At 39.7% G+C, this 18,521-nt stretch overlaps 1 protein-coding gene across 3 annotated transcripts in view; it reads left to right on the top strand.

Moving 5' to 3' along the window:
* Positions 1-14,017: 14,017 nt before the first annotated feature.
* LOC125268076 (NACHT, LRR and PYD domains-containing protein 12-like) overlaps positions 14,018-18,521 on the top strand; it is a 58,586-nt gene continuing 54,082 nt past the window's right edge. Inside the window, exon 1 of one of the 3 annotated variants that reach the window (XM_048190170.1) lies at positions 14,018-14,066. The gene's annotated coding sequence lies outside the window, so the exon portion shown is untranslated. The remainder of the gene's footprint in view (positions 14,067-18,521) is intronic. The other 2 variants (XM_048190169.1, XM_048190168.1) reach the window with 2 other exon arrangements.

Genomic DNA, 18,521 nt, shown 5'->3' on the forward strand with positions numbered 1-18,521 from the left:
AGCACATACGCAATGTTTATATGTGAATAAAAGTATAAATTAAATCTGTTCATCATATAGAGCGATCAAGTCTCTTCAGAAAATTTTGACTAAACAGCATATGAATTTCTTTTATGATTTCTTTATGAACTTTTTGAAGAGTCAAAGTTGTAGTTGCATAGCTATCAATGGAAAATTTGGACTAAACCACTCGAACAGCTGGTTATAGGCTGGACCTATAATGCCCTTTTCACAAGATGTAATATAAGTCTCTGGTGTCCCCAGAATGTGTCTGTGAAGTTTGAGCTCAAAATACCCCACAGATCATTTATTATAGCTTGTCAAATTTGCCCCTATTTGGGTGTGAGCAAAAACACGCCGTTTTTGTATGTGTCCCTTTAAATGCAAATGAGCTGCTGCTCCCGCCCCCTTTCCAGAAGAGGGTGGAGCTTTAACAGCTCAACAACAACAAAGCTGGAGAATCTCAAACAATGAGATAAACAATGTTTGAGTTACAATTCTTATCACTTGATGTCTGTCATTTCATGTACCGACTCGGACGGGTGTGTGTGATTCTAGATAGTGATTCTCTAGATAGAGAGCGTTACAGAAGCTCACGTGCTGTATTTACATGCATAATTTATGGCATATATATCTTTTAATTCACTATTTATTGATAATTTTAATTATTATTAAAACCCTATTTAAGTAAACTTCACGAGTTTATGTGAGCAGCGAAATGTAGTATCTTTCTTATTTCACGCTGAAATAAAAAAGTGGGCCACCTTTACAATTTTCATGATTTGGCTCTATTTGTTAGTTTTATCATTTATTTCATTGGATACTATCCATATTGAAATGAAATGAAAGTCTACGGAAGATTGGTGAGCATACGATAGCTCATGTAGGTCAAAAAGCTAATGAGGTGAAGCGTTAGTATAATACAATATCAGCAATCACAGACATTCGCATTCAGATGGGCTTAGATCTTCTCACAGGACCGCTGAGTTTGCTGAAAAACAGTAGGTAATTTGCTCTGTAATTTTTACAGAGGTTGTGTAAGAAAAACACAGACATGGCAGATTCAGACGGGATTAAAATCTCAAAGTACCAAGAACCAAGAGACTTTCAGCCAGATCTGTCTTACAGTGGCATAAAACAATGTAAGGCTCATTTACTGAAATCCTGATTTTTGTCAATATAAATCCATATCACGTTTGGTTCCCCAACCCTCCTTCCCATTGGTGATGAAAAATAATATCACGAGGGCTGTGTGTATTAAGTCCAAACCACTTTTGCACTAAGCTCACTGTTTTGTTATTCATTTTTCTCAGCAAAAATTTTACTTTAGACAGCGCCACCTGTCTAATAGCCTCGATCACACCAAAGCGTGTAATACACACACTGGTCCACTAGAGGAAGCGTGTCAGTGTCACGATCTGCCTTCTCTACACTGTAAAAGCGAAACATTGGATTAACTTAATACAATTGAAGTAACCATTCACAATAAAGATTTTACGATGACAGGATGCACGCGACAGATCCGTCCGTTAAAGATGACAAAGTAGTATCTCCCAAAGCTTGCATACTCTTTTGCTACACACTCAAAAGTTTATACTTTTTCTCCACAAAAAGAGCACATACTTTTAGGGCGTAGTATGAAGTATGCGAATTGGGACGCAGCATATGCAATCATTTGCTCCAGCCCTGAATCAGTGCAATCAGTATTGAATGTAATGCACGAATCACCTACTGACCCCAACCCCCTCCCCTCCATGGCAAAAACAACTTACCAGTGTCAGTGAAGACTTGACAGACAACCAAAACTGGCACCAGAAACTAGGCCTCGATTTACTCCATCTCCATCATGAGGATAAATTCTGTCGAGGAAGTTGCCTATAAGCGACCGTACTTTTGGACGGTCCATTGCTGTCACACACTTTTCTGTGCTGTTTTGCGCCCATCTGTATTTCTCTCTAATGTTGTACAGCTTACTGGGCTGTGAATTTATGTTAGTGTTTTTTTGTCCTTTTAAGATCAATGGTAATTTGGCTGTGATCTGACAGAGGTGTTAGTGGTTTGACCGTGAATGGATCTAAATCTGTGATCATGTAGTCAACTGTTGAGCAACCATGAAATGAACTGTAGGTGAATCTCCCGAGAGAATCCGCTCTCATCCTGCCATTGACGAGGTACAGACCGAGGCTTTGACAGAGCTCAATCAGATGCTTCCCATTTTTATTTACTTGGGCATCAGAGTTATACCTTGGGAAGTTTACAATGTTTTGTGGGAAGCTCTGTCCAAAAATATAGTTAATCCCATTGTGCTGAAGTTTCATTGGCGAAGAGGACTTTATATTAGGACTGAATCAGGATCAGACTGATGGAGGTGATGCCAGAACTGAACACATCTCTTCTGGATCTCAATGTTCAGCGGTACAAACCTAATTCAGCCCTGCAGGCGAATGCTTTTTTCAAATCTACAAAACATGCAAATATTTTCCTTTGTTTGTCCTTGATGTTTTTGTTGATTAGAGTGTGAAGAGAATAGATGTGGTCGGATGTCGTTGTTTTGGTAAAAATCCAGTTTGTGCTTTATTTAAATGTTGTGTGTGGAGATGTGTGTGACAATCCGGCTGTTTATGATGCTGCAGAACAGTTTTCCTAAAGCTCTGCCCACACAGATGCCACGATAATTATTGGGATCAAATGACTTTAATTTAAGGACTTTTAATATGTTCTGTTATTTCAGATATTGTTATAAATTTATCTAATGGATTTTGATCATTTTTAATCGTTTTCTCCAAGTGTTTTCTTTATTTTACTCTGAGGCTGGTTAAGGTCAGGATGTTCAATTTTTTTATAAAGATTTCCAAATTGTGCCCCTCTGTAGTGATATTTCTGATTTGGGTTTTTTTGATTCCAGAAAGTATTTTGATCTACTGATTCATCAATTTCATAAATTTTGGTTTTATAATAATTTTCTCTTTTGTTCCACATTAGTCTCTTGTAATTGTTCAGACAGTCAGAATAATAAGCTGTAATGTCTGGCTGGACGGATCTTTGAAAGTCTCTTAGTTCTTTTCTGAGACTTGCACAATCATCATCAAACCAAACATCCTTTCTTATTGACTGTTGATTTGTTTGACGTTTGTGTTGTCGTTTAATGTCAGATAGAGTTGCCAATGTTTTGAATATGTAATTTAAGTTTTTTGTTGCTAAATTTATCCCATTAACATCTAAGGTGAAGTCAGTGGACATAAAGTCATCCAGCATTTTTAATCTAGTAGGATTGTTCATGTTTTCTTTGAATTGTTCAGAAGCTGGATTGGCTCCACTTTAGTTTAGGTTTCAAAGGAAACAGTTTTTCAGATTCGAGTGGAGAAGTGCTGCTCCTTTCACATGGTGGTTTCAGGTAAAGCTCTGTTTGGCAGCGATCGGAAATCGGGAGCTGAGGTCTGACTGTGAAGGCATTAATAAAATTTGGATCAATATCTGTTATTGAATAATCAACCTCACTGGTTCTTAATCTGGAGCAATAAGTGAATCTACCTAATGTAATCTCCTCTAGTTCTGCCATTAATGATGTAAATCCCTAAACCTTTTCAGAGTTTGGACAATTTGCTTTCCATTCATGTTGACGACACTATCGTAGCTTTTTCTTGTGTGAATCTTGATGAGGAGTGAAACATGGTGTCATTGAGTATATGGTCATTATCTACAATATTTACATAATCAGTTTCTCTCCCTGTTCTGGCGTTTAAGTCTCCACATATGAGGATATTCCCTCTGGACTGAAAGTGTAAGATGTCAGTCTGTAGTTTGGAAAGCTTTGCTCTTCATCATGAGGAGGAATATAGACTGCACAGAGGTGAAGATCAGACTGTGATATGACGGATTTCACTTCAAGACAAATAGAAGATTTTTCAATTTTAACAATTTTAATCGAATGTTTCAAATCGTCTTTGTGGTTCTTGGTGACTGAGATCTTCTCTTGTCATTGGAGTTTCTGCTGCATTTCTGTTCTCACTTCTGTTAGTTCTTCCTGTTAAGTTGATTTTACTTCATTCAGTTCATCTTAAGTTTGCTGAAGATCTTTTGTCATTTCTTCTCTGTGTCTCTGCAGATATTCAACATCTTGTCTCAGATTCTTTATGTCGATTGTCAGCTGTTCATGTTGTTGTCTTTCAGGTGGCGCAGTATCAATTCTTTTAGCTCCACTACTTCTACCTCCAGAAGTGAAAAATTGTCTTTCATTCTTGACCTTGGAGAAGGAATCACAGTTGCTGAGGTCACTGTCATCTTCTGGACTGATTTTCAGTGTTCATGTCCTTGTCGTCATCTTCATCAGACAGTGCCAGCGTTTTTATATGTTCAAAATCCTCAATGAAGACTTTGAGAGCAGATTCTGATCCTTGGACCATGACAGTGCCATTTTGATACAAGTTCAGGGTTAAATATCTTGTTTCATCATTTTTTCATCATCTTCAAATGCTAAGATCTGTCTGCCTCTTTTCTTGGTAAAAGTGAGATGTTGACAGAAGGCAGTGTGTCATAAAGAGCTGTGTTCAGTGTAGAAGAGCAGGTTGGTCATGACACTGTGGTGTCATCCATTGTGAAGGCCTCATCGACACGACAGCCAGTAGCACAATTCCTCAACAAACCGTCTATACCGGCGCGATGAATACGATCCTCAACTGGATGGAACTGAAATAAATACTCCGAATGTTGTGATCCTATCAGACTTATGATAGCAACCTGAATCGTAACAAAGCACTGTTCACCAGAGGAGAACTGGCCCCCTGACTAAGCCTGGTTTCTCCCATGCTTTTTCTCCATTTTAACACCTATTTGCCACCTGATGTCACCTGTTGGAATTTGGGTTCCTTGCCGCTGTCGCCTTTGGCTTGCTTAGTTGGGGACTGTGGCGACCAGGGCGGGCGAGAGCCGTGAGGGAACGGCGCGAGGCCGGTGACGCAAGTGATAACAAGCATCACCTGGGAGGCGCACCGGCCTTGAGTCTCTCACGGAGGAGCTCCGGGAGCATAAAAGGAGGAGCAACGACCGTGGAGGACGAGAGAGGACCAGGCCTGGACTTTATGTTATGTTTTATTATGTTCGTGTGGCCGGCAGACGTCCGCGAGGGTCTGCCGGCATTACTTTCGTTTTGTTCTTTGTTTATTTTGAATTAAACTTTTGTTGAATGTTCGCCGGTTCCCGCCTCCTTCTTCCCATATCTACTAACCTCGTTACATTGGTGCCGAAACCCGGGAGGAAGGAGGGACATGCTGTCGGAGAGCCCTCGCTGCTGAGGGGGATCGCGGTGCTGAGGAGTTCGGGCAGCGCGGGGGTGTGAAGACCGCGAGAGGCTGCCCGAGGCGGTGGTGCTGGAGCCTAGTGACAGGTGGGACGGAGAGCTCGAGGCCGTGCCCCTGGGACGAGGTGGGGTGGCTGCCGTCCTGGACCTGGAGGGAGCGGAGGAGTCGCCGCTGTCCGCCGTGGGCCGGAGCCTGCTGCCGTCCGCCATGAAGGGGAGGAGCAGGGGACGGGGGACTCGCTGCCGGCTGCCCTCAGTCGGAGGAGCTATCGCCGGCCGCCAGGAGGCTGTCGAGGATCGAGCCGTCCACCGAGCGTCCAGTGCCACCGCATGGCACCGCGAAGAAGAGCCTCTTGGCAGGCTGAGGACCGAGCGGCAGTGTGTCGGGGAACCGGACCAAGAATTTTTTTTTCTCTTTTTCCTCTCTCCCCTCTCTCGTCCTGTCGCTCCCCTTGCTTCCGTCTCCTTTCTCTCGTCTCGTCTGTCCTTACCCCCAGGTGCTGCGGCCGCCGAGACAGGCCCCGGGGGGAGTAGAGCGCAGTCTCGGGAGTACCCCCCGGCCTGCGAGGGGCGATGGAGGTATGTGGCGACCAGGGCGGGCAAGAGCCGTGAGGGAACGGCGCGAGGCCGGTGACGCAAGTGATAACAAGCATCACCTGGGAGGCGCACCGGCCTTGAGTCTCTCACGGAGGAGCTCCGGGAGCATAAAAGGAGGAGCAACGACCGTGGAGGACGAGAGAGGACCAGGCCTGGACTTTATGTTATGTTTTATTATGTTCGTGTGGCCGGCAGACGTCCGCGAGGGTCTGCCGGCATTACTTTCGTTTTGTTCTTTGTTTATTTTGAATTAAACTTTTGCTGAATGTTCGCCGGTTCCCGCCTCCTTCTTCCCATATCTACTAACCTCGTTACAGGGACACTTGACATTTGACTTGACATTTGATATTCAACCGTATTCTTGACATTTATTCAACAGTGCTTTGATCTGCCTGCATTGACACTATTCTTTAAGAGCTGCTGTGCAGCCAAAATTATATACCAGTTATCAATGTAAAGCTGCTTTGACACAATCTGCATTGTAAAAAGCGCTATATAAATAAAGGTGACTCGACTTGACTTGTTCAGCAAACAGTGTGTCAGGCTTTCCTTCATCTCTTGTGTCTGAGCAGCTCCTGTGCCCGGTTGCATAAAGCACCTTAAGTTTTTCCCTTAAGTATGACACTTAAGGTGTGATTTCCCCTTAAAGGCAGGGTAGGTAAGAAATTTTGTTCCAAATTTGTTTAAACTTTCTATATATATACATGCATAATTAAAATGTAAGAACTCTGATAAAAAGAGTATAAAAATCGAGTGACTCTAGACCGTTTAATCTGTATTAAACACAGCTCATTATTTCCATCCGGGACGAAACATAGGATTGGCTTAGGCGGCTGTCACTCTCTCGCAACCATGGCAACCACCCTTTTGCCACACATGACCTGCCCACTTGCGCGCGCACGTTTGATTTGGGGAATCCAAGAGGCACGGATCCTAGGAATACCAAAACAATGGCAGAGAAACAGCAAGCTAAATTCACAGTATCGGCCTATGCAGTTAGTGAAGGCAAACCAGGCAAAAAAAGGAAGACAGTAACAGTACAAGAAAAGGCAATGAACAAAAAGTCTTTGGATAAACAAAGAAATAAAACGCGAGTTAATATCGGCGTGGCTTTCCAGCGATGGCGAGAACTGAGGGAACTCAAGGGGCTGAAAAGTGACTCCTTGATGGCTTTATTTCTGCTGGACAGGTAAATCTTTCTTTTTGTATTTTGATCATACATATTTTTTTGTTTATTTTTTCATGAAGCATGTGTCATTAGCACACGTAGCTGCGTAATATAGCTAACATAACATTACTTAGCGAGCCGTAGTAGAGACGATAAATAATGATAGCTATAGTGTTGAATTGTGCATAATTTTACCCTCTGTCTAAGTCTTTTACCATGTTCACCTGCAAGTTTACCTGCACGTTTTTTTCGCCTTTGTTTTGTTTTTATATTCTCTACCTATGTTTACTGATGTCTTTATCTTGTATCTGTGTGTGTCGTACACACTTTGTTGTATGTGTGTGTTATTATTTTGTGTCTGCAATGCAGTTGTGAGTTGATATTTGAGTGTATGTTACTCTGTTGATCTGTAGAACAACGTATATGTTATGAATCTTACACGAAATTCATCTTCATCACAGTGTAAATGATGGTAATGGAAAAACGTGTATCATGCAACCTGTTTTTAGCTTTGCCTTATAGATAACTAGCTCGTTAGCGAATCAAAAAATATATATTTTAAACTTTACCAATATCAATATGCTAGCTTGATAGTGAGTACTAAAATACATCTTGTTTGTTTATCTTCATAATTTTAAAGTTATTTTTATTACATGTGATTCTGACATGATGTCACTACATGCACTGTGCTCCTTCCTCTCCGCTCGTCTCAGGTAAATAATGCGTCTTCCAGCTCAGTGGTCGGAGTCACACGTTCATGCGTTTTGGGGGCGTGGCTTTGGAAGGAGCCCAGAAGGGAGGGGGTGGAGTGAATGGAAATAATGAGCTGTCTTTAAAACAGTCGTGAGAGGTCTACAGACACTCGATTTTTATACTTTCTTTTTCAGAGTACTTACATTTTAATTATGTATTGATATATAAATAAAGTTTAAACAAATTTTGAAAAAAAGTTTTTTATACATTTTTTTGCCTACCCTGCCTTTAACTAAGGGAATGACTTAAGGGTGTTGCATATAATCTCTTAGCAGTTTCCCTTACCTAAGAGAACAGTTTAAGTGTTTCACGACAGCATCCCAGGTTTTGCTGTTATAAAATTCTACTGTTGCCATGGACACGTTATTTGTTAATACATATCGTGGCAAGTTTTCACAGAAAACAACATAAGATGGATAAGGAAAACAAAAAAGAAAACCAAATATGAACGAGAACGACCAGACGAGAAACTCAAATTGATAAGTTTACTCAAAATTGAGATTTCTGCCGTCATTCACTCCCTCATGTCATTCCAAACCCATAAGACTTTCATTCATCTTTGGATAACAAATAAAGATATTTTTTAAATATTCTCTCATCATTTATGTCCATTTATTGAAAGACATCCATATGATTACAGCTGTGTCGGAAGCTCAAACGTGCGCGCAAGAACCAATGAGGTTTGTTTTTGCGTGTGACGCACGCACATTTGCGCTTCCGTTGACCATATAAGATATGTGCTACATATGTGATTTCATCAATGTTTATGTGAATAAACTGCTAAAGTACAATTTGTTTATCATGTAAAGCGGTCGATCGTGTCTCGTTAGAAGACTTGGATTGAACCTGCTCACTCCGTGTAACACTTAAGGTGAAGTTTTCCGAATGTTATACTTAGGGAAATGACGGTTAAGGGGCTTTGTGCAACACTTACGTTTTTTTAAGGGATTACTTTGACGTTTCACCTAAAGAAACCCTTATGAGAGAGAGAGTAATTTACAAAACAAACAAACAAAAAAACTACAATTCCGTGATAGACAGTCCCTTAAATATGTAGTTCTTCCGGTTTGCAAACTAGGGTTGTAAGTAATTGGGGTTTCAAATAAAGTAACTTCCTAACAGACATGCTACTGCAAAAGCATAATATATGTTGTATGAATTCAGACCAAAAGCATCGTCTTATGGTGATTATTATTAGCCAAAAAAATATTTTTTGGTGAGGATAATGCTCGTTGCTAAGGCAACCGAGTTGGTGCAGCCTGACAACAGACACTGAAGGCGCGTTATTTTTTTTATTTTATTGTGTTAGGGAAGGAAACATGAATAACTGATATTGCAAACAAATAATTTAAAAATATGTAATTCTTTATTTAAAATTCCATTCTCATGTTGGAATCGAGGCACTAGATTTTATTATATTTTTAAAAATATTTTTATTATATTATTATATTTTATTTTTTCCAATTTATAGGTATTTATAGAGAAAATACAGCAAATCATGATTAAAGAACAAAGTGAAACGCATTAAAACAAAGATCACAAGGACATTTCTACATATATGTATAAAATGGTTGCCTATTATTATCAGCTGATATTTACAGTACCAGTTGTCTAGAGTTAATTCTTGTATCCAGAGCAAAGTTATGCAGCAGGACAATGAAAAATGTGTCTTTATTTGTAGCTATAATTTACTAATTAAATAATACAACAACACATGTATACCTACTGTATACCTACTTGACAATTAACATTTGAAAATGTTATTTTGTGTGATTTACTTTTATTTACACCCTGTATACAACTGGCATACAATATTTCACAACAGTAATTTCATATCTTATTTTCAAGAAGACAAACACAAACTAAACACCTCAGCATGAACTAGTTTGCATGTACAGCTTAGTTTTATAGTTACATGAAGGAATGGCGTGGTAAACATGTTAAACATCGTACCAGCAGTAACAACAGGAAACACTCAAGACTCAACTATGGGTATTGATCAGTCATTTCTGGACAGTATTTCATGTAGTAACATGTACAGTAAATGGTTCACTCCAAAAGTATCCATAATCACTGTGAATAACATACAGGAGTATACAGTATAAAACAATCTAACTATATTACATCAATGTAAGATTAACATTTTACAGTAAAGGTCATTATGTTGAGAAGATTAGATGGACAAAGCTTGGAGAAGTCTCCTCAACAAGAGTCTGGTGTCATTTGAAGCTGTAACAGCATAGTCGACTGTAGAAATAGTCTGTGAAACATTGAAGGAGGGAAACTTAATAACTGACCTGCTGTTTGTAAAATGAGTTTTGGAGAACCACATAAAAAACAATTTTAACAGTAGTTTCCTATCAATCTCTGAAGCTAATGTTGCTTACACACTGCACTGTATCAGACATCCATTATACTACAAAATAATGTTTTCTGCAGTCCACTCAGAAATGACACGCAGTCTAAACGCATCCCAGCAGCTGAGAACCATTCATTTACACCGCTTCAAGATCACTGTCATCTGAACTCTCATAATCAACTTCTTCATGGTCCTCCAGTATCTCCTCGGCCCATCCTTCAGCAGAGAAGCAGCATTTGGTCCTGAAGCCTGGCTGTAACTTGAGCACATGACTTGGACCTCCTCCTCCACATCTGCAAGCCTTTTCTGAAGAAGACACAGTAGCCGCGATGACCCTCTTCACTTAAACTGCCTAGAAGGAGAAATGAAAGTGAGGCGTGACAATACTTCCATTGAGTTGTTATTGAGCCGACTTTACTGAAGAGCTACAGACCATTTAGATCCAGCCACAAGGAATCCACAATGAAACACTTGAGGATCTCACAGTGAGTGGGGAATTATTGTCATATTTGATATTCAATATGTCTGATCATCTAGATGATCCATGATTTATTATCACTAAAGGACAAAGGAAAGTGATTTAAAAATCCTGAAATTGACGTGCTTTATGGAGACTTTTGTACCCCTAATTATACCAAGTCTCTAGGTCCAGACATTTTGCTGTTTTCCACCTCTTTTCTCTCTTTGTTGTCAAATCCCAACCCAGAATGAAGCTCCAACCACTCCTCCCACAACAGTATAAACCTGCGCTCTTCCCCTCCCACTTCACCCCATCGCCACAGACAGCAAATTAAAGGAAAACATGAATAAACTTTATTAAAATGACTGCGTTCATAACCAGGATATGTAGCGGTGGTTTCCCCAAAAGCATAACAGCAAGAAGGAAATAAAAGTTATCTTCTTCCCACTGTTTCTGCTAGAAGACATTTCTGATTTCATTGTCCAGATGTTTCCAGTCTTCCGAGAGAGGAGCAGTGCCGTCTCATCTCCCTCATCACAGTGATCTTTTCCTCCTGAAGACACACTTTTGACATGTACGCATCAAAAATCTTCTTCTTGGTGAGGATGTTGCTAGATTCTGAAATCACAAAAATAACATCCTTCAACACAAATTTGACCTGTACATTATAAACAGCAGGAAAAACACAAGCAAGTGTACATCCCATAACCTGGAGCAGAGTGCAAACATTAGATTCAGAAAGGCTACGTTGACACAGCAGCAGAATACGGTTGTCAGTCCTGTATTTGAGTACTTAATACAGTTACATTCACACGCAGTACAGTTATTTACGGGAGTGACAACCGCATTCTATAAACGAAATCAAACCTGTACATTTTCAGGACTTGCAACCGCATTCCCGGAATATTCGTGCTGTATGAACGGAACAGGACTGGACAACTATTCTGTCACGTCATACAGAGAGTCAGAGAGCCGGTGTTTTGTGTGTGGTTTCACTTTCAGTAACTTACAGTGACAGAGATGTGAGATGAGTGTCATCTTAAAGGGTTAGTTCACCCAGAAATTAAAATTCTGTCATTTATTACTCACCCTCATGTTGTTCCACACCCACAAGACCTTCATTAATCTTCAGAACACAAATTAAGATATTTTAGTTGAAATCCGATGGCTCAGTGAGGCCTGCATAGGGAGCAATGACACTTCCTCTCTCAAGATCCATAAAGGTACTAAAAACATATTTAAATCAGTTCATGTGAGTACAGTGGTTCAATATTAATATTATAAAGCCACAAGAATATTTTTAGTGCGCCAAAAAAACAAAATAACGACTTCTTTAGTGATGGCCGATTTCAAAACACTGCTTCAGGAAGATTCGGAGCACAAATGAATCAGTGTATCGAATCATGATTCAGATTGCGTGTCAAACTGCCAACGGCTGAAATCACGTGACTTTGGCGCTCCGAACAGCAGATTCGATACACTGATTCATTTATGCTCCGATGCCTCCTGAAGCAGTTTTTTGAAATCGGCCATCACTAAATAAGTCATTATTTTGTTTTTTTGGCACACCAAAAATATTCTTGTCGCTTTATAATATTAATATTGAACCACTGTACTCACATGAACTGATTTAAATGTTTTTAGTAGCTTTATGGATCTTGAGAGAGGAAATGTCATTGCTCCCTATGAAGGCCTCATGGAGCCATCGTATTTCAACTAAAATATCTTAATTTGTGTTCTGAAGATTAATGAAGGTCTTACGGGTGTGGAACGGCATGAGGGTGAGTAATAAATGACAGAATATTCATTTTTGGGTGAACTAACCCTTCAAGGTGTTAGATCCAGTCACTGTTCTCCACCGGAGCGGCTCATGTCAGTTTTGTGTTTCTTTTCAAATGCCGTGTAATGCGCGAGATGTCACAAAGGACATGACACTTGTGTGCAGCGGTTAAAGGGGCTCTATGTAAGATTTTTACTCTAATAAAGCATAAAAATACCCCAATATGTTTGCAGATGTTTAGGAAACATGCTAAGTTCACCTACTTGTTTCTCAGAAAAACAATGCTACAGCCAGATTTTCTGCTTTGAAATGTGCGTTCCGTGTCGGAATGTCTGTCTTTGTTTTGTGTTGCAGTTTATCCAATAGTATTTCGACATCACAGGTTGCCAGTTGGCGGAAAACACCGCATATTGCAGCCATGGAAACCAGCAAACAAACTGGGTCAGAGAATCGCAGATTCTACCTGACCTAAAAAGCCTCTGCATCCATCTAAAAATCTCTATGAACAACAGCATATTAAAACAGATAAATAAACTCATCAGCTTACAGTGTGTAAGTCTCCTCAGCTTTCATTGTGAATTGCGCTCCCTCTTGTTGCTGGCAACCTGCGTCTCTGAACGAGGGGGCGGGCCAAACAATATTTTGAATTTGGACTGCAGTACCTATTTTGAACACTGGGTGTCATTCCTAGAGCCCCTTTAAAAACTCCGGCTAGCGCGTTTACATGCTGCTGTTGGTTAATGAAGTTTTGATGGATGAACTCGTGGTTCAGTTAGTCTCTTGTCATGTGAAAAGTGATAATACTTTTTAGTTTTATGGACGTCGCCATCGTCTGTGAAGTTTCAGCTCAAAATACCCCATAGATTTTTTTTAATTAATTTTTTTAACTGCCTATTTTGGGGGCACCATTAACTATGCACTGATTTACACTCGGCGCCGCCCCTTTAAGACGCGAGCTTCCTGCCACACGAGGTGTCGACTATATTACAGCGCATTTACAAAGTTCACACAGCTAATATAACCCTCAAATGGATCTTTACAAGATGTTCGTCATGCATGCTGCATGCAACATTAGATTAATGTTGTTTTTTCTCGCGTCGCTTCATGAAACTGTGTTTAAACCACTGGAGTCACATGGAGTACTTTAATAATGTCTTTATACTCTTTACTGTCAATGGAGGGAGAGAAATCATAGAGATTTTATTAAAATGATCTTTTGTGTTCCGAAGATGAACGAAAGTCTTACTGGCGACATGAGGGTGAGAAAAAAATGACAGAATTATAATTTTTGTGTGAACTAACCCTTTAATTAAATTTGGTCGAATAAAAACCAAAACATAATTATTGTTGTTCGTTTGTTTTCTGTCAGCAGAGGGCGACACACACACACTACAGCGACAAAATACTTCTTTATTTTACACTGTCTTGAAATATTAAAATGTATTTGCGAATACTTGAATGTTATTGATGATGAGCTTCTGGATATGTGTTTGGATCAGACTGTTTAATCTCTCATCGAGTTCAGAGAAAGAGAAAAGTTGATTGATACTGACCCTCTCTCTCTCTCTCTCTCTCTCTCTCTCTCTCTCTCTCTCTGTGCGCATGCGGAGTGAGTGGGCGGCGTTGTGTGAGAGTGAGTGTTCTACGGTGAGAGTGTGTCCTCTTTCCTTTTCTCCCTATTACTTGTTTTTGGTGTCTGGCATATATTATTTTTGTGGAATTAAGTTTGAGGGTAACAACAGTAAGTTGAGGTGAACTGAGGAGCGCAGTCTGCTGGTTGACAATGGCGTCCTCTGAACGCACAAGTTATGAGCGGCTTTCACGCAGGCACGGCATTAAGATCTCGCCAGCAATGAATTGTTCTGTGGAAGAGTGCAGTTTGGCGGTCGGAAATGTTGTAGGGCATGAGCGCATAATGTCAGCGTCTCGTATGAATAGCGCTGTGGTGATTTTTTTTAGATAACATTGAAAAAGTAAACAGCGTGGTGCAAAACCGGAATTGTCATACAGGAGACTTTTACGCCAGTATCTAATGCCCTTAGTTCAACCGGCAAAAAAGATAATCTTGTCCAACGTTCCCCCATTCATAAAAGATGAGTTGCTGATCACAGAGTTATCCAGACACGGAAAAATGTTTCACAAATGAGGAAAGTTCCGTTGGGCTGTAAATCCCCTTTACTTAAGCATGTGGTCTCTTTTAGACGACAACATGGTATTAAAAAGTGAATTGGATGAAATAAATGTGGCATTTAAATTTAAAGTCGATGGCTTTGATTATGTTGTGTTTGCAAGTTCTGAGACTATGAAATGTTTTAAATGTGGAGTGTAAGGGCACATTAGAAGTTCGTGTCCAGAACAGACTGACGATGCAAGGGCCGATACAGCGGCCAACGAGGCAGCTGTAAATGATGATGCTGTTAGGGCAGCCGAACGTGAGCAGGCTGAAAGTGTGTGTGTGTTACAGCAGAAGCTGGACAAGTGATGCAAGGATGGAAGAATCAGGAGTGGTAGAGGGGGAAACCTCAAATGATATTGACAAAATAGCTGATCTGGTGAAAGATGATGAAAATAATGCAGAGTATGTGAGTGATGATGCACTTTTCAAAATGCCTTCTGTTAAGAGGAAAAGGAACAAAGTGAAAATAAGGGATGAAAAGTCAAAACAATTGTTAGAATTACAAGTTGATGCATGTAATGATGTTGAAAGCAGTGCTGTTGAAGACTCTGATAGTGATGCTTGGAATAGAAGGAATAGGTGTAGTGCTTATTCTTTTGGAAGGGTTCTTTTTTACAAAGAACAAAAAATATGAAGAATGTCCAGGTTACAGATTTTTTTCCAGATCGCAAAATGTTTGTTGACTCTGTTGGAGTGTTAATGAGAAGCGAGGGTGGAGAACAGTTTACTGTTCAAGAAATATATAGATTAAAGAAAATTGCTGCAAAACTGAGATCAGAACTTCAAGCAGAGGATGGCTTTGAAACAACATAGTTTTTTTTGTTCACACATGCTGAAGTTTGTCTTGAGACCACTCCTTTTCTCATTCTTTCTTATGAGTGTGGTGAGGGTAGGCACTATTAATATGAACGGGGCACGAAGATGTATATAAAAGGGCACTGTTTTTTGAATTTATAAAACAAAAGCAAATTGATGTTGTGTTCATTCAGGAGACACATAGTGATGGTTTAAACGAAATTGATTGGAGGAAAGAATGGGAAGGAGTGGTATTGTGCTCTCATATGAGTTCTACTAGAGGAGGGGTGGCTGTTGTATTTGCTAAACATTTTACTCCTGTTGCTTTTGAGGTCAAGTATGAAATTCCTGGCAGACTTATTTTTATACGGGCACAATTTGAAAGATTTAATGTTGTGTTTATTAATGTATATGCTCCCACTAATGGTGCTGAGAGAGTTTGTTTGTTTAATAGTCTTAATGGGATTTTGCAAAATTGTAACTCTGATGAGTATTTGTTTTTAGGTACTAGTAATTATGTTCTAGATCGGCATCATGCTGAACCTCATGCAGCCTCAAGCTGTGCCATACGAACTTTGATTGAAACTCATAAGTTTGTGTGATATATGGAGGCCTTTGAATAAAAATGATAAGCAATATACTTGGGCACATACTCGAGACAATTTAATTTCTTTGGCCAGATTAGATAGATTATATTGCTTTAAACATCATTTTAATATTGTGAAAACCTGTGACATTTAGTCCTTCTGGTTTTTCTGATCATGCTATTGTTATATGTAAAGCTTTTATAGCAAATATAAGGTCAAAGAAGGCTTATTTACCAATAAAGAAGTTTACCGTTTGAAGAAAATTGTGAGGAATATTAACAATGCTCTGAATGACGATGTCTGTTAACTCCACAAGTAGGAAGGTTGATGTTTTTTGGCTCTATGGTTTTTTTTCTTTTTTGTTAGTCATGAATGAAGTGCTTTTAGCTACACTGAGTGTTAATGGTGCAAGGGATGTTAGAAAAAGAACAATAATATATGAAGTGATTAAACAGAAAAATATTGATGTTACTTTTTTACAAGAAACTCATAGTGATTTAAAGAATGCTGTTGATTGGGAGAGAGAGTTTGGTGGAACACCTGTGTTAATTCACAATACCTCAGTTAGTGGGGGAGTGGCTATTTTATTTGCAAAGAATTTTAGCCCAGTCTCCTTTGAGGTGGATGAAATTGTAAAAGGTAGGCTCTTAGAAGTTAGAGCAATTTTTGAAAGATATGCTCTAAATTTTATTTGTGTGTACGTTCCAACTACACCTTTTGAGAGAATGCTTTTTTTGGACATACTCTGTTCAACTTTAAAAGACTGTTGCTCTGAGGACTTTTTGTTTCTAGGTGGGGACTTCAATTGTACTGAACTAAATCTAGATAGAAATCATATGGAGCCTCATTTGGCTTCCCGCAATCGTCTCATTCATATTATTAAAAAGTATGATTTATGTGATATTTGGAGGATTTTAAATGGGAATGAAAGACAGTACACGTGGGTTCATATGCGTGACAATGACTTGTCTTTAGCAAGACTGGATAGATTTTATAGTTTTAACCATCATTTGAACATTTTCAATAAGTGTTACATCACACCAGTTAGTTTTTCAGATCACAGTATGGTGCATTGTAAGTTCATTTTAACTTCATTAAAAGCAAAAAGTGCTTATTGGCATTTTAATACCAATTTGCTTAATAATCAATTTTTTAAAGAATCTTTTAAGAGTTTTTGGGAAGAGTACAAAACAGTGAAGGGTTCTTTTTATTCTTTGCAACAGTGGTGGGATTTTGGTAAGGTCCAGATAAGGCAGTTCACTCAACAGTATACTCACAACGTCACTAGAGAGTTGAATCGGTCCTTGGAGTTTTTAGAAAAAGAAATAATTGAATTTATGAATTTGGCTCAATCTACTGGTGAAAGTCATTTTTTGGAGCTATGCTCTAAGAAGGCGGCTCAATTAGCAGATCTACTGGGGTATAAAACACAGGGGGCTCTGGTCCGTTCACGCTTTCAAAGCATTGATCAGATGGATGTACCGTCCAAATACTTTTTCAGCATGGAAAGGAAGAATGGGCAGAAACGTTTTATTTATGCATTGCGCTCTGAAGATGGAGTGTTAATGTCAGATCCTGCCGAAATTCGTAAGAGAGCAGTCAATTTTTATCAAAATCTTTATAGTAGTGAGATTGAGCCAGGGTGTTGTGTGGATAGTGTTTTTCTTGACAACTTACCAAGAGTCTCTGAGGAGGGTAATGAGGTTCTTTCAGGAGTATTGGCCCTGGGAGAGCTTCATAAGGCCCTGCAAAGTATGGAGTCAGGAAGGGCACCAGGAGTGGATGGCCTTCCAGTTGACTTCTATAAGACTTTTTGGTTGGAGTTGGGAATGGATCTGCTAGAGGTACTTAAAGTCCCTGTAAAGTCAATTTACTCGCTCAATCTCGAGTATCATTACAGTTATACAGCCCCTTATACATTTAGCTAGTAATGCCTTCGTCACGCAAATGCATATTACATGGTTGTTAAAATATACAATATGCTCGGTCTCCTTATTTAAATTTCCTAAAACGATGATATGAAGGATTCTAAAGTGATCGTTCTACACTGGATAATTTTACAAACTTTCATCAGACAGCTGGGATTCACAGATAATCCGCTGTTTTTGGTGAATGTGACTGAACAGACCTCGTCCCCCCCCCCCCCCCCCCCGGCCTTCTTACCGTCCCGACGATAACCGATGATATATGGGGCCGGACAGAGTCTCTCACGTCCCGGCCTTCATCCTCCCGTCTCGCGGCACCGTCATTTGTCGACTCGACAACAGTCCGGCAGTACGTGCCCAATGAGTGTAAGTTGTCGTGTGTGCTTATGTTATAATTAGTAGGTAGTCCACAGTAACTCTACTAAAATGTGTAACCCTCTAACATGATTCTTTTGTTTATATGCATCAGTATGTTTGACTCATTAGACTTAAGTCAGTTGAGGCTGCAGCTCTCGCGAGTGGGTGTGGTTTCAGCGCCGACAGCGGACACGCCCCCAGCGTTTGAGAGCAGAGAGCGCTGCCTATTTTTTCGCGATTTTGATAACTTATTTCATTTTACTTGCAG

The sequence above is a fragment of the Megalobrama amblycephala genome, linkage group LG5 (assembly GCF_018812025.1).
Source record: "Megalobrama amblycephala isolate DHTTF-2021 linkage group LG5, ASM1881202v1, whole genome shotgun sequence".
Taxonomy (NCBI): domain Eukaryota; kingdom Metazoa; phylum Chordata; class Actinopteri; order Cypriniformes; family Xenocyprididae; genus Megalobrama; species Megalobrama amblycephala.